The sequence below is a fragment of the Lissotriton vulgaris genome, chromosome 1_2 (genome assembly GCF_964263255.1).
Source record: "Lissotriton vulgaris chromosome 1_2, aLisVul1.2, whole genome shotgun sequence".
Taxonomy (NCBI): Eukaryota; Metazoa; Chordata; class Amphibia; order Caudata; family Salamandridae; genus Lissotriton; species Lissotriton vulgaris.
The window spans coordinates 344,360,699-344,373,572 of record NC_141686.1 but is presented as its reverse complement, the minus strand read 5'-3'; positions in this window follow the sequence as shown (position 1 = coordinate 344,373,572).

Here is a 12,874-nt window from a genome sequence, read left to right as displayed (position 1 = left end):
CGGACATACGGCTAGACCTCCACCGTGCAAAGGGCCATTGGAGAGGCTTGACCACCTGTCGTCAAATCAGCCTGAATCTAAATCAGGCGGGCCGGCCAAATTTTTTGGTGAGAAGAGAATTCCGTCACCATTGCGACGGAGATCGCTCTCCACCAACATTTAAATTGGGCACGAAGTGACGCAAGAGATGTTTGTCAGTCAAGCGAAACTTGCATCTCTCATTTGTTCATGGTATTTAGGATAAAATCTTTTTATTGGCAGACAATTAGGCAAATCACATACACAGCAAGCCGCCTACAACCCATTACAGGCCAGCCACGAAGTTCAGATGCATACCGAGGAGAAGAGACAAATACAGCAAAGTAGTAATCGCAAAGTGGGCATGTTAATACACAGCATGTCGCCTGCAACCCAAATTGGGCCGGCTGCGTACTGTACGCTTATCAAGCAGTGTAATCATTCAGGTAAAAAGGATGCATATATATATATTAGTTGAACGATTTGCGAAAATTACACATGAAATGGCTCTTAATACAGAAAAGAAGGTCGAGACCATTCCATCACATATAAATACAGTTGCTGTAAATGTGCTAGAGGCTGAGGTAATAAATTGTCTCTAGAGTTCCTAAAAATAGAAGCTCTGTTCTTTAAGAATAGTTCTACTTTAAGCAGAGTACATGTGCCAGAAAAAGGTAAATATTTTGGAAGTTGAAAAAAAAAAATTTTGCTTTCAGGGGAGAAAATAGTTCCAAATGTTTTCAGTAGCTTTTGTTTATCAAAGCTGAAGGCCGAATTCAGAGTTCAGGGGAACGCTGTGTGCTCGTTGCTTAAAAAGTTATTCTTTCTGTTCAGGGGAGAACATCATTTCAGACAGATGTGCAAAAAAGCAGTCTACAGCTTCAGGTGAAAGTTCGACTAAGTTTGAAAATGCTGCAACAGTGCAGTCGTGAGAATGATTGCTATCATCGATGTCAGGATCAGCAATGCTCACAGAGGGTCGTACCTGTGTGATGTTGCTCTCATCTCGTACTTCACTGCCACCTAATTGTAGTGGTGAAGTCTCAACGAATGCCGTCATCAGAATTGGTAACCGCTGGGGACAACACGATGCATGAGCCGTTACAGGACTTAGCAAAGTATCTATATCCATTGGTACTGCTGATTGTAGTGTAAGACAGGTGTCCAACACGCATTCTTCTCCGCATAGCATACATCGAAGCACAGGTAGGATGCAATTTTGCCAAATTGGTCTGAATGAAAGAAACCAGGTCATATTCAGATCTCTTAGCCGGGCTAATCCAAGGACTTTAGTTATGCAGTCCCGATAGCGTATAGCTAGGATCGTTTCTTCCATCGTTGCTTGAGTCTTGTCTGCGACTTGGCTTGCCATATTGGAGCAGAAGGATCAGAAATAAAATTCCTGCTACGAGTCCCAAAAGTAGTGGTAGGCCACCAAAGACAGAATGGACAAAATTGGGAAAGATGCCCAGAACTGCTTCGAAGGGTGTTAACAGTCCCGAAAAAATTGTCTTAAATACATGTGCGATGCCACTGGTATCAGACATATTTAGGATTTGGCTTAGCATTTCTACGAAATGCACGGGGCAATTTGTTGATAAAAGGGTATGTATCTCTGCCGTTGTCCTTGCAACTTGCAGATCATACGTTTCTTTTGATGACGTTAAAGGCACGGTTGTCTGTAAAAGAACAGACTTCATTCTGCTTAAAGTATCAATTCGAATAGAAGAGATATTCAAAGAAGGCCAAATCGTCGCCTCCATATCTGGAAAGCCGTTTGGATACAATACTTGCATACAGCAAGTGACCATGGAACTAACGCTTACGAGATAGGCTTTCCCTGGCACCATGCCACAACAGCTGTGGTCCGTTATAAGAATGTAACTCCCGTTAGAAAGTTGTCTAAAGAATGGCTCTATTTGTGTTGCAGGTGTGCCGTGCTGGTGGCATGAAAGGTTATTTGAAGTCCCCTCACAGGCCCCATGCAAATTAATACCTTGGTACAGAAATATACCGCTTAGTGATCGTTTACAATTGTTACCACTAAGAAATAGATTCTGTTTCTTGTCACTATAACATGTGTGTGTGTAAGGTAATTTCCATGATGACTTAATGTACCCTTTACCCAACCTTTCATACTGGCCTGCTGTATATACTCTTGGCAATTTTTAAATTGGAAAGTTGTTATCGGAATTGTAATTATTCCGTGTATTATCCATTCAATGACAGGTCTTTCTGACATTGTCAATGGTAATCTCTCAAGTTTTTCAATGCTCAGAATCTTATAGTCTGCTCCTTTTTGTGCCAAACTGATTTGTTTATCAGTAAGGTTAAAGATAGGAAATAATGACGTTGTGTTTATCAAACGCCATGGCACGTAGCCTGAACGCAGATTTTGCAACGTCCAGCCAAGCTGTACAATAGAACGTAATTGGGACTGACCGTGTTGTAACATTAGTAAGTCCTGATCTATTATATATCGATAGCAGATGATACAATACTGTCCAGTGAGTATATTCTGGAGGACAGTCATTAACCCATTGTCCACAACAGAAAGTGATTTTTCCAAATGAATACGATCAATTTCTCGTATTTTTTCCGCTGTTTCAATTTGCATTACTTTCCAAGCTTCGTTGTATGCAGCGTATATACCGGCCGCTATGAAACGTTTCTGACGCTGTTTGCCTGGTCCCATTAAGAAATCACTCAAGTCAGCACCGTCTTTAAGTAAAGTCAAGTGTTGCTTAATTTCAGCCAGTGTGGATTTCTCTAGCCACTCAAGGCATAGTTTCCCTACACTGTATGTTGTTACTATCCCTGGATGTTGTCTCTGGGAGTATCTAGGATCTGGTCTGGTCATTTTGAACCCCTGTATTTTGTTCAGGAATCTATCTTGACAGTTATTTGTGTCAATTGGCCAGATCAACCATTTTTTCCAATCAGGATGTGTTCTGTTTTGGTGTAAAATATGGGATACGTCTATCTCAACATCTGTAGTGCTATTACTGTCAGGTATTGGCTTTGGAATAGACGGTTTGTTTAAGTCCTTAATTTTGGCTAGGCCAAGACAGGTTGTCTGTTGAATGGTGTCATTCAAGAATATAATTTGTTCTGGGATCATGCAGGCTCTAAATAATGCTTCTAGACCTTGGACCTGCCATTCTTTTGTACCCAGATGGTTTTCGTTTCAATGTTGTTGTTTTCCAGAATCCAAAACCAAATGTAATCATTTTTTCATAAAATGTTTCAGAATAAATCAATTTAGTATTTGTCAACATTGTTTTTATCCCTGTCTTAACTAACAGTTTAAAATAAAACGTTTCTGCATCACTTGTGTCAAACCCTGAGAAGTATGGGAATTTCTCATAAAATGTTTTCGAGCTGCTTTTAGGTGGAGTTGCACAATGTTCCCATTGATTATAATTAACAACATTTCTAGGTTGAGCAGATTTATGTAAATAGTGATGTGCATAGTGATTGTAACAATACATTTGTTCATAATTCAACGAACCCTGTAAGTAATCATGTTCTGTAAATTTTGCTGACATTACTAAATTTGACATCATATCATTTATGCTTTCAAAGTCCCAATCATCAACGAATGTACTTGGTTTTACAAAGTCACTTAATGAAACCTTGAACTGATGTGGATATTTCAAGAGTTCAACCGGGCCATAGATTTCGTAATCCGGAATGGCTGTGGCATTCACTGATGGTAGTTCTCTTTTGTCGATGTGAGGTGACTTGTGTGGCTTTAGGACCAAGTTGATGTTCTGGCTTGCTGTGTCCATTGTACTGTAATAAATTTTCCCAAAATTAGAACTAAGATTAGACAATTCAATCAATGGTGCATTCAGATATGATTCTTTGAGTTGATGAAAGAGTTCAGTTACTTTGTCTTTAAAAGTTTTTGTTGCTGGCGTTTCTTCAGGTTCGCTTGTATCTTCAGAAAAGTTATCAAAATTGATGAAGTAGCCAGATGCAGTTCTGTCAATTGTTGGAATTGCTTTCGAATTTTCCTATGCTTTTTCATCTTTTCTTTCATTAGCATAGTCTGAGGCTACATCGTTGTAGACAGGTGTTTCTTGACGAACTGTTGCAATTTGGGTTTCAAGAGGCACAAGTTCCATGGCATTGTTGCATAGTCCTTTTTTTATTCACTGCAGGTTTATCAAATGTGATTAATCTCTCAGTTTGAACCTCTTGGATAGTAGCAAATTTTGGTATTCCGCTATTTCTTGGGAGTCCACTGGGCCTACTACTTATTATTGGCCACATGATTGTGGTTTTACCAGGTCGATGGATGCAACTCGGTTCTCCTTTTTACCAGCAAGGGGCGGTAGTACAACTGATCTTGTTCCGCTGATAGCTAAGACAGGTACTGCTTTTCTGTAAGAAGGCCCGAATTCCTTCTTCACCGCGATCTTCTCTCTGACCAGATCCCTAATCTTTGGAATCCAGACAGGCCTTGCTGGGACAGGTGGTTTATCTTCAGTGGCTTCTGGCTGTTGCTTTAACTTTATGTTGCTTAGGGCTCTTCTTGTTTCATTTAAGTCCTGTAAAACAGCCAAACGGTCTTTGATATCAAAGCATTTTTCTTTTACCACTGAAGTTTGACTATCTAAGTACTGAATATGCATTCTAGTACCGAACAATAGCTTGTACGTGCTGAAACCTTTTAGAGAATTTCTTGGCAGGTTATTAAGACTACGTTAGACACTTGTTAAATGTTGGACCCACCCATCACCCAAACCTAATACCCTCGCTGTTATAGATTGCTTTATGTCCCAGTTTTTTCTTTCCACAATCCCATTTCCCTCAGGATGGAAGGGACAAGAGTACCGCAATGCAATGCCCATGCTGGTCATGGCCTCCTTATAAGCTCGAGAGCTAAAAGCAGGACCCTGGTCAGAATGTAGCATGCCAATTGCGTATGTGCCGATAAAGACTCGCAAATCTTTTATAACAGTTCTGGCGTCAGCCGAGCGCTGGGGTCTCTATTTTTAAGTGAATCCAGTCTTAAAAAGAAATTAATGAGACACAGGATTTTGAGTGGATAGTTCAGAGGTAATGCTGCGTAGTCGCCTTTTGAAGACGCTTTTACCGCCAGCATGGTTTCTCCGTCTATGTATTTTTCTGAACGCTTTTTTCTGGCTACGGAAGCCGGTTGAGCTGCTTCCGCTGTGGCTGTATTAGCCAATGAATTCCCTGCAACGTGAACGCCATCACGTTGATGACTCCGTGTATGTATCACGTGAGTCTTTCGTAGTTCTTTCTGCAAAAGAACTACCTGCTCCCAAAGTTCTTATGCTTTATTGTGGCACCTGTGTCATCTTTGTAATCGTTTTGAACCCAGTTCTGCAAGTCATTATTGTAAGATTTGACGCAGAAATGTGAATCGCACACTATTAGTGTCGGGAATTCACGATCGGCATTTTCAAGCGCCATCTTTAAAGATCTGATTTCCGCTCGCTGAGCCGAACAATATTTCACTGATTAAGTTTTTGTTATTTTTGGTCTGAATTTACCACAGCGCCAGCGACCTTTAACAATCGCGCATGCTGCATTGTAGGATTTATTATCCACATCGTAGTGTTGTGCAAATCTGTTCATATAGATTACACAAGAGTACTGTTGGAGAGGCAGAATTTCGATTGGCAGAGGATATTCTTCTTCATATTTTAGATCTTTCAGTTTTTTCATGTTCGGGTCAAAATAGTATTTCACGTCTTCTGCAGCAAGATAATTTTCTCACTGTATCCATTTTGGATCTAATGCCACCGTTTTTAGATTTACTGGGCTTGTTAACGCCTCAAAGGCTGATTCTGCTGTGTAAACAGTTATTCTCTTGCCTTGGGCTCTTTCTTTTGCTACAGAAGTTTGAACCGCATTTACAATATTTTCTGTAAGACTGAATGTTTTTTCAGCTTGTGTGTACAAATGTGGTTTGTAAGCTATTGGTACCGTTTCTCCCTCATTAGAGGTCAGGTACGTGAATCCGCATCTTCCTGGGATGACTCGGATTACAAGGTTTCGTGTATTGTCGCGAGTATCTAATTTTGTTTTAGCTAACATGTCTGTTTGCAATGATCTCAAAATTTCTGTGTGTTTCTGAGTCCAATTGATTGGTTTAAAATCAGGTTTTATTAATTCATAGAGAGGTTTAACCCTCCCTGCATAATTTAGAATGTAAGTTCTTCTGAAATTCAGGAAACCTAGTATTGATTGTAAGTTCTTCATCGTTTTTGGTGCTTGGAGTACAGCGCACTTCTCTAAGAAGTTGTCTGCTAGGCTTTTGCCTTCACTTGATAATTCATATCCTAAAAACAGGACAGTTAGGTGGGCAATTCGTGACTTTTTAAAGTTGAATTTGTAACCCTCTGCTGCGAACCCAAGTATTATGGTGTTCACTCTTTTCAAGTGAGTATCCAGGTCATCATCTGTGAGATAGATGTCATCGACATAAGATAATGCTTCATCATCATATATTTGTAGTAACTCTGTTACCCTTGCTGAGAATAATCCTGGGCTATTCTTGAATCCCTGTGGGAGTCGACAGAAATTTTTCTGCGACCCCATTTTTGATAAAGCGGTTAAATACCTGCTTTCAGGTGCAATCTTTTGACAAAAGAATCCATTAGAGATGTCTAATGTTGTTTTGTATTTTTTGCGCACAATGTTATTCATTAGTGCCGCACTGTTTGAGTTTTGTACTGCAAATGTCTTGCAACATGAGTTAAGGTGTCTGTAGTCCAAGACTAGACGATATGAATCGTCTGGCTTGGAGACAGGAAACAAAGGATTGTTCATTTGAGATGTGCATGTTTCAATCACCCCTTGGTATTCAAGTTGATCTAAGATCTCCCTGACTTGTTTTTTAGCTTCTTGCTTAATTGGGTACTGCCTTTGTGCAGTGGGTTGACATTTTAACTGGATTTTGTGAGGAGGAGAGTCCTCATCCCATCCTACATGATTCTTATATAACGCAGGAGCTTGAGCTACTGCCCATTTTCTTGCATATGTGTATTTTCTATGAATTGGAATATGATTTGAGAAGGCCGGCATAATCATTTCTTCGCCATGAGGGCACTCCCTGACAAACTCTGGTGGCCAGTCTTTCTCAGCTAGAAGGATGTCATAGCCTTTTGAAAGGTTATCCCAAAACAGACCCCTTACTTTCCTAGTCTTATCTCCCTCTATACGCAATGTTATTTCGTATATTTTATGAGGTTTGCTAACTCTGGTATCTGCAGTTTCCACCTGAATGTATTCATTCGTGTCCAATGCCTCCAGATGATTCATCAGGATCTTGCGAGCTATTGTCACTTCTGCTGCGCTGTCTAGCATTGTCTGGGCCCACTCTCCGTTTTTCAGCTGTGTCCTCAGTATCCTCGGCATGTTTGATTATTTTAATACTGGCTACCTTCTTTCTTGGAAATTGTAATTTCTTACTTTGAGCAGGTTCCTTGTCTTTGGACTTGACGTGCTCTTCCCTGTGTTCGGACCGTCCTCTTCTTTCCGATTTCTCCGAGGAAGTCTGAAAAGATTGAGAAGGACGTGTATCAATATCTTGATGTCTATCAGGTTTTTTCACATTATCACTATTTCTAAGGTTGTATCTTTTCTCAGAGGGCTCCCTCCGGGGAGACTTGTGTCCTTGGTCCGGAGATCTTTCTCTCCGCCAAGGAGACCTTCCTCTGGACTGGAATCTTTTTTCTTTGGGAATGGATTGTTTATTTCCATCCCAGCTCTTTTTTGGAGTGTTTAGAATATTTTTAATAAATATCTTTTCAGGATTTTCAGTTAGTTGGGGTTTTACCGGTTTCCCACCCAAACTATCTCTACCTAGTTCTTCATAGGATTTTTCTATGATTCTGGCAAGTTCAATTGTTTGGTCTGCTATATCTGTTTCTTTCAATTTCTGGCGGATCGCCACAGATGCTGCTTCTCCTTTTATGTTGGCTAATAATATAGCCGAGACCTGCTTGAAGTCTTTCAGTAATTTCATACCCAGAGTTAAAGTAGGTTCTGGACTGTATTCATTTTGAATCTGTCTTAGTACATCTGGTATTACCGCCATGGACGGAACACCATATGTTTTTGTGTAAATGGAAGCAAAGACTGTGCCCCAATTGTCACAGTCTTCCACATGTGGTGCGATCCCCATTGGGAGACAGATAGTCAGAATTCTGTGTTTCTCAGTAGGAGTAGTATCCGGAAACACTGCCTCTATTTGAGTTATTTTTTGTGCTAGCAAGAATGGAATTAGTTTCCGTTTTGCTGGTGTTTTACCAAGACATGATTGTATGTTCTGTGGTGTAATTTTGTTTGTGTTCCCCTGGTGAGGGGTCAGCTGTGGAATGTTAATAGCTGGTTGTACTGTTGAAGTCCGCATTACATATTGGACTAATTGTCTATGTATTTTAATTAGTACTTTTAGCTGGGCTAAAAGTTCAGGAACTGACATTTTTTCGATGTCTGGATGTGGTGTGTAGCTGGCTAGAACCGGCCACGTTGCTCCTGGTCTACCTAGTGGACCGAGCCTGGTGATGTGATTATTATGTTTTAGGGCGCCTTTAAACCAGAGCAGATGCTCTTGGTATTTTAATGGAATTTCAACCTCCTCGAAAGGAGTGTATTCCTCCGGAGGTTCCTTTATTTTGTAATAGTGGAACTCGTGTGTTTCCAGCGTTTGCTGGAAAGTTTATCCATGAGTAGAATACCTCTGTCTGCCGATATTCATGGGCCTCTACCACGAATATGACTGTACCACCTCGTGATGTCAGTCCGTTTTCTATAAGTTTTATAGTTATAGTTCTTCTCATATTTGCCGGAATGAGTATAACATTCGGGTCATTTTGTAGGAGGCTTGTGTCATCCTTTATTAGCTGAGCTGCTATTCTAGCTCGCTCTCTTTTGTCTTCACTTTCCCCCATTGTACTGGCAGAAAGGTTTTTGTTGCAGATCAAGTTTCAAGGAAACAAAGATTAGGTGCACAATATTTTGGAACACTGTATCCTTCAACGTTGACGAAACCAACAACTATACATAGGAATCTCTTCCTACTAAGTTCCGGCGGATTTTAACCTTTTACCCACTCCAGACATCTTTTGGAGTATTTACGGGAAAAAGGGTCTGTGTGAAAAAGCACGACTGAGTTACTCTAACGTTTTGCGTGAGTTTTATCGCCTTACCAAACGTTGGGGGCCATGTAGGGTAGTTCCTATATTCCCAATAGGCTCTGCGCATTGGAATAATATATTCAGCAGTGTAGACGTAGGACTGAGGTCGACTAGGTCTCTACTGACTATATTAGACTTAAGGTTTGCCAGCTAGCTCAGAGGTCACTAGAAACTTTCTCGAATAAACGAGGAGGAGCTTAACCTCCCTGGATAGGCAAGAAGGGATTAGCTTCTGACAACCATGACAACTTTGCTCCCTCTGAATAAGAGTGTATCTCTAGAGTTGTGTGAAAACAATAGACAGCTATTTCACTCAGTCAATCGTGCGTACTTAGTTTCACCAGAGTGCAGAGGAAAGAGAGACGGGCGTTTTCAATAAAAGGTGTAATTTATTGAGCAGTCTTCTTTCTCATGCAAGAGAAATGAATTGCCATAATTGCAATACTTAATGTAAAGTAAAGTGCGTACAGTAAAAGGAGTATTATGAAATAATACTGTAAAAGCATTGATATGGTTTCTTAGCCATAAGATACTTTAAAATGGATAAAATATATACATACATATATACATTGACTAGCGTACTCAACTGGTGCTTCTAAATACGCCTACCCCGGTGTACCTGACCTAAGCCTAATACGTGGGAAGGAGTAAGTAAGTAGCAGTTTAAGTTAAGTTGGTTTTGCCAAGAATCTGACTCAAGAATTCTCTTTAAGGGTTTAGTCAGCTCCGTACCTTGGTAATAGAATGTGGGAGGTCTGGTATCTCTTTCCTCAGGACTCTATATTCCAGCAACCCGCAAGGGTAGGCTGGAAACGCCGGAGCTGGATTTTCTCGGCTGGAGAAAAAGACAGCGTCTTTCTCAGCGCGTCAAAGAGGAGGGGCAGCGTCCGTGGGCTCTCGCATCAGCTGGGCTCTTGGGCAAGTAGATAGCTGCTCTGCTCCAAAACTACCACTGTGTGTTTGCTTAAGGCAACGTTGGTACATTTATACCTGAAAGGTGCTGGGTTTGACGTAAGGTTGGACATAAGACGTCAATAAAGATGTCACTAAGAACTGGCCGTTCTTACAGTGTTTCACAGGAGTTCTAGGACGAAATCAAAACAAAAGCAAATGGGGATTTCCCAGGTTGCTGGAGGTTTGGTTTGTTTAGAGAACTCGTTGTGCTTTCTAGGAGTCCGGGGAAGTAGCCTTGCTTAATGTGACTGCATGGGCTACAACTGAATATGGATATGATTCCTATGCCATTATAGGGATATTATTGATTATAATTTATTTCCCTTTGCCAATTTTTACTGTTTTTTTCAATTATTAATTGTGTTTAAGAACTATTTTCTTTTCTTTTATTGTATTTCCAACTATTGTGTCTTTGGTATTTGGAATATGAATTGTAATTTTCTTTTTAAATGAATTCTGATATATGTGATTTTAATAACAGTGTTAATAAATATTGAATATGGACCTTTTATAACCTCTTTGTGGATATTATTGTTTTTGACAAGCGTTATATTTAACTGCCTAGGTTGTTTTATTTCAACTGTGTATAAACTAATACATTTTTAAAAAAGAAATATCTAAATGTTTTTCATTTAAAGATACTACTTGCTTAATCTCTTTATGACTTGACTACTTTCAATTTCACTTGTTATTTGATCTGAAAAATTATCCACAGGTATCGGTAAGCATTCCCACAGGCCAACTACTACGAATAATATCTTTATCAATAACATCATTCCTACAATTAATTTCTTTATTAATTCCGTCTTTCAGACTATAATAAAAATTAGTTTTCACTTCCCAGTCCTTGTAAAGAGGACACATAAAGATTAAAAATCAACCTCATCAGTCTCTGTATTATCATTATCTGTGTTTTTTCTTTCTCTAGTTATTTCAGTCTTTAGGTACCATTCTCCTGTCTCAAAATCTTGATTTTCAACAAAATTCAGTGTTTCAAAAGTGTCTATTTCCCCCTCTTGGTCAGTGGTGTCACTGGTTTTAAGGGCGATGGGCACAAGGTAAGATTTCCTGTTTTTAAAACTGTTATATGTATTATTCTCCCTCATTGCCTGTCCTCAGCACTCCACTGCTCATTGTCATCTGTCACCAGCACTCCCTCATCCCCTGCTTGTCATAATCTGTCACCAGCAAACCCCCCTCTGCTCTTACTTCCTCCGGCCGTCAATGGCCGAGAAACACAGGGACCGCCCCGAGTGGCAAATGGTCAAGCTACGTTATTGCTTATGGTGACTCTTCTTCACCGCCATGCTCTAGAGTTAAACCTTTTTCTAAAACATGGTGGCACTTATTCCTTTGAAAAGTCATCTTCCTCCTACACTGTTACTAGGTACACCCATTCAGCTGAAGAATAGTTCGGATTAGGAACTCTCTAAGTGGTTGTTTGGCGGCAGGCTATTCACCCCTCGTTTTCCCAGCTCAAATGTTTCTTTAGATCTTTTTCTGATTCACAATGTTTTCTTTTACAAGCTTTTTTCTGGGTAATTCTGCAGCAGTAGTCTTTCGGTCTCTTTCTTCCTCAAGACATTGATAAAATTTGAACTTGACTCGGCTTCTCTCGTTTTTTACTCACAGTAAACTTTCTTTTCTGGGAAGAGGTTTTTTCAACTCTGATTCCCAATTCCAACTTGATTCTGCTTTGGTCAGTGACTTTCTCTTCTTGCTGCCACTCATGCATTTGCATCACATCAGCCCTTCACTCTGACCACTCTGTAACTGGACTTCAGAAGTTTCAGGGTCTTCATTTCAACTTTCGCCTGAAACTGTTTTCTTTGACTTTCTGCTTGATCTTCATGACTTTTGTTTGATCTTACAGTTACAGACAAATCTTCACCCCCTTCCCTGTGGATACTCGCTGCTAATTAAAGTGTGACTGTGTTTTTGTTTAGCAGACTGTGCATTTTCATCATCTGATCTTGCCTCATCCACTGTTTCAGCTACTATCACTCTCTTTGTGTGACCAGCATTGATCCACTGAGGCACCCCGCATATTTAACTGATGGTCAGGATCACCTGGAAAGGTCCAACGTTCACCGAGACAACTTCTGACATGCGTGCGAATGAACACCCAACCACTGCCGTTTAGACCATGGCAGGGTGCGTTTTTGTAGTCTTCTGTAACTGCATTCACCCGATAAGAGACAGGTTTCACCACATCAGCCAACCATTACAATAATACTGTAAAATGTAATGAGTTATTAAAACAAATGCAGCTGTGCAAGTCTCATTACTCTGCTTTATGAGGCAACAGTCCTGTCTTTCTCGGAGTACTTCTCATATTCATTAGCACAAGGGGGAATGCATCTGTCCATTTTAAACCTGTTGAAACACATACGTTTGCCAGTTTATTCTTGAGAGTGCCATTGGTTCACTCCACCACCCCCACTTGATCTTAAAAACTGTACAAATTATTGCACTTCCTTTCCGAAGCGAGTACCACGCTCCATCTCAATAGAAGCTGGGAGATCAAATCTTGGTATTAATTCCATTAACAACAATTTGGCAACTGTAAGGTTATTTGCTCTCCCAGTCAGAAATGCCTAAACCCATTTTAAGAATCAGTAGACCACTGCCATGATGTACTTCAAGCTCCTGCATTGTGGCATCTCAAGAGAGTCTGCCTGCAGTCTCATAAATGATTGACTCCCAGGGTACAACACCAA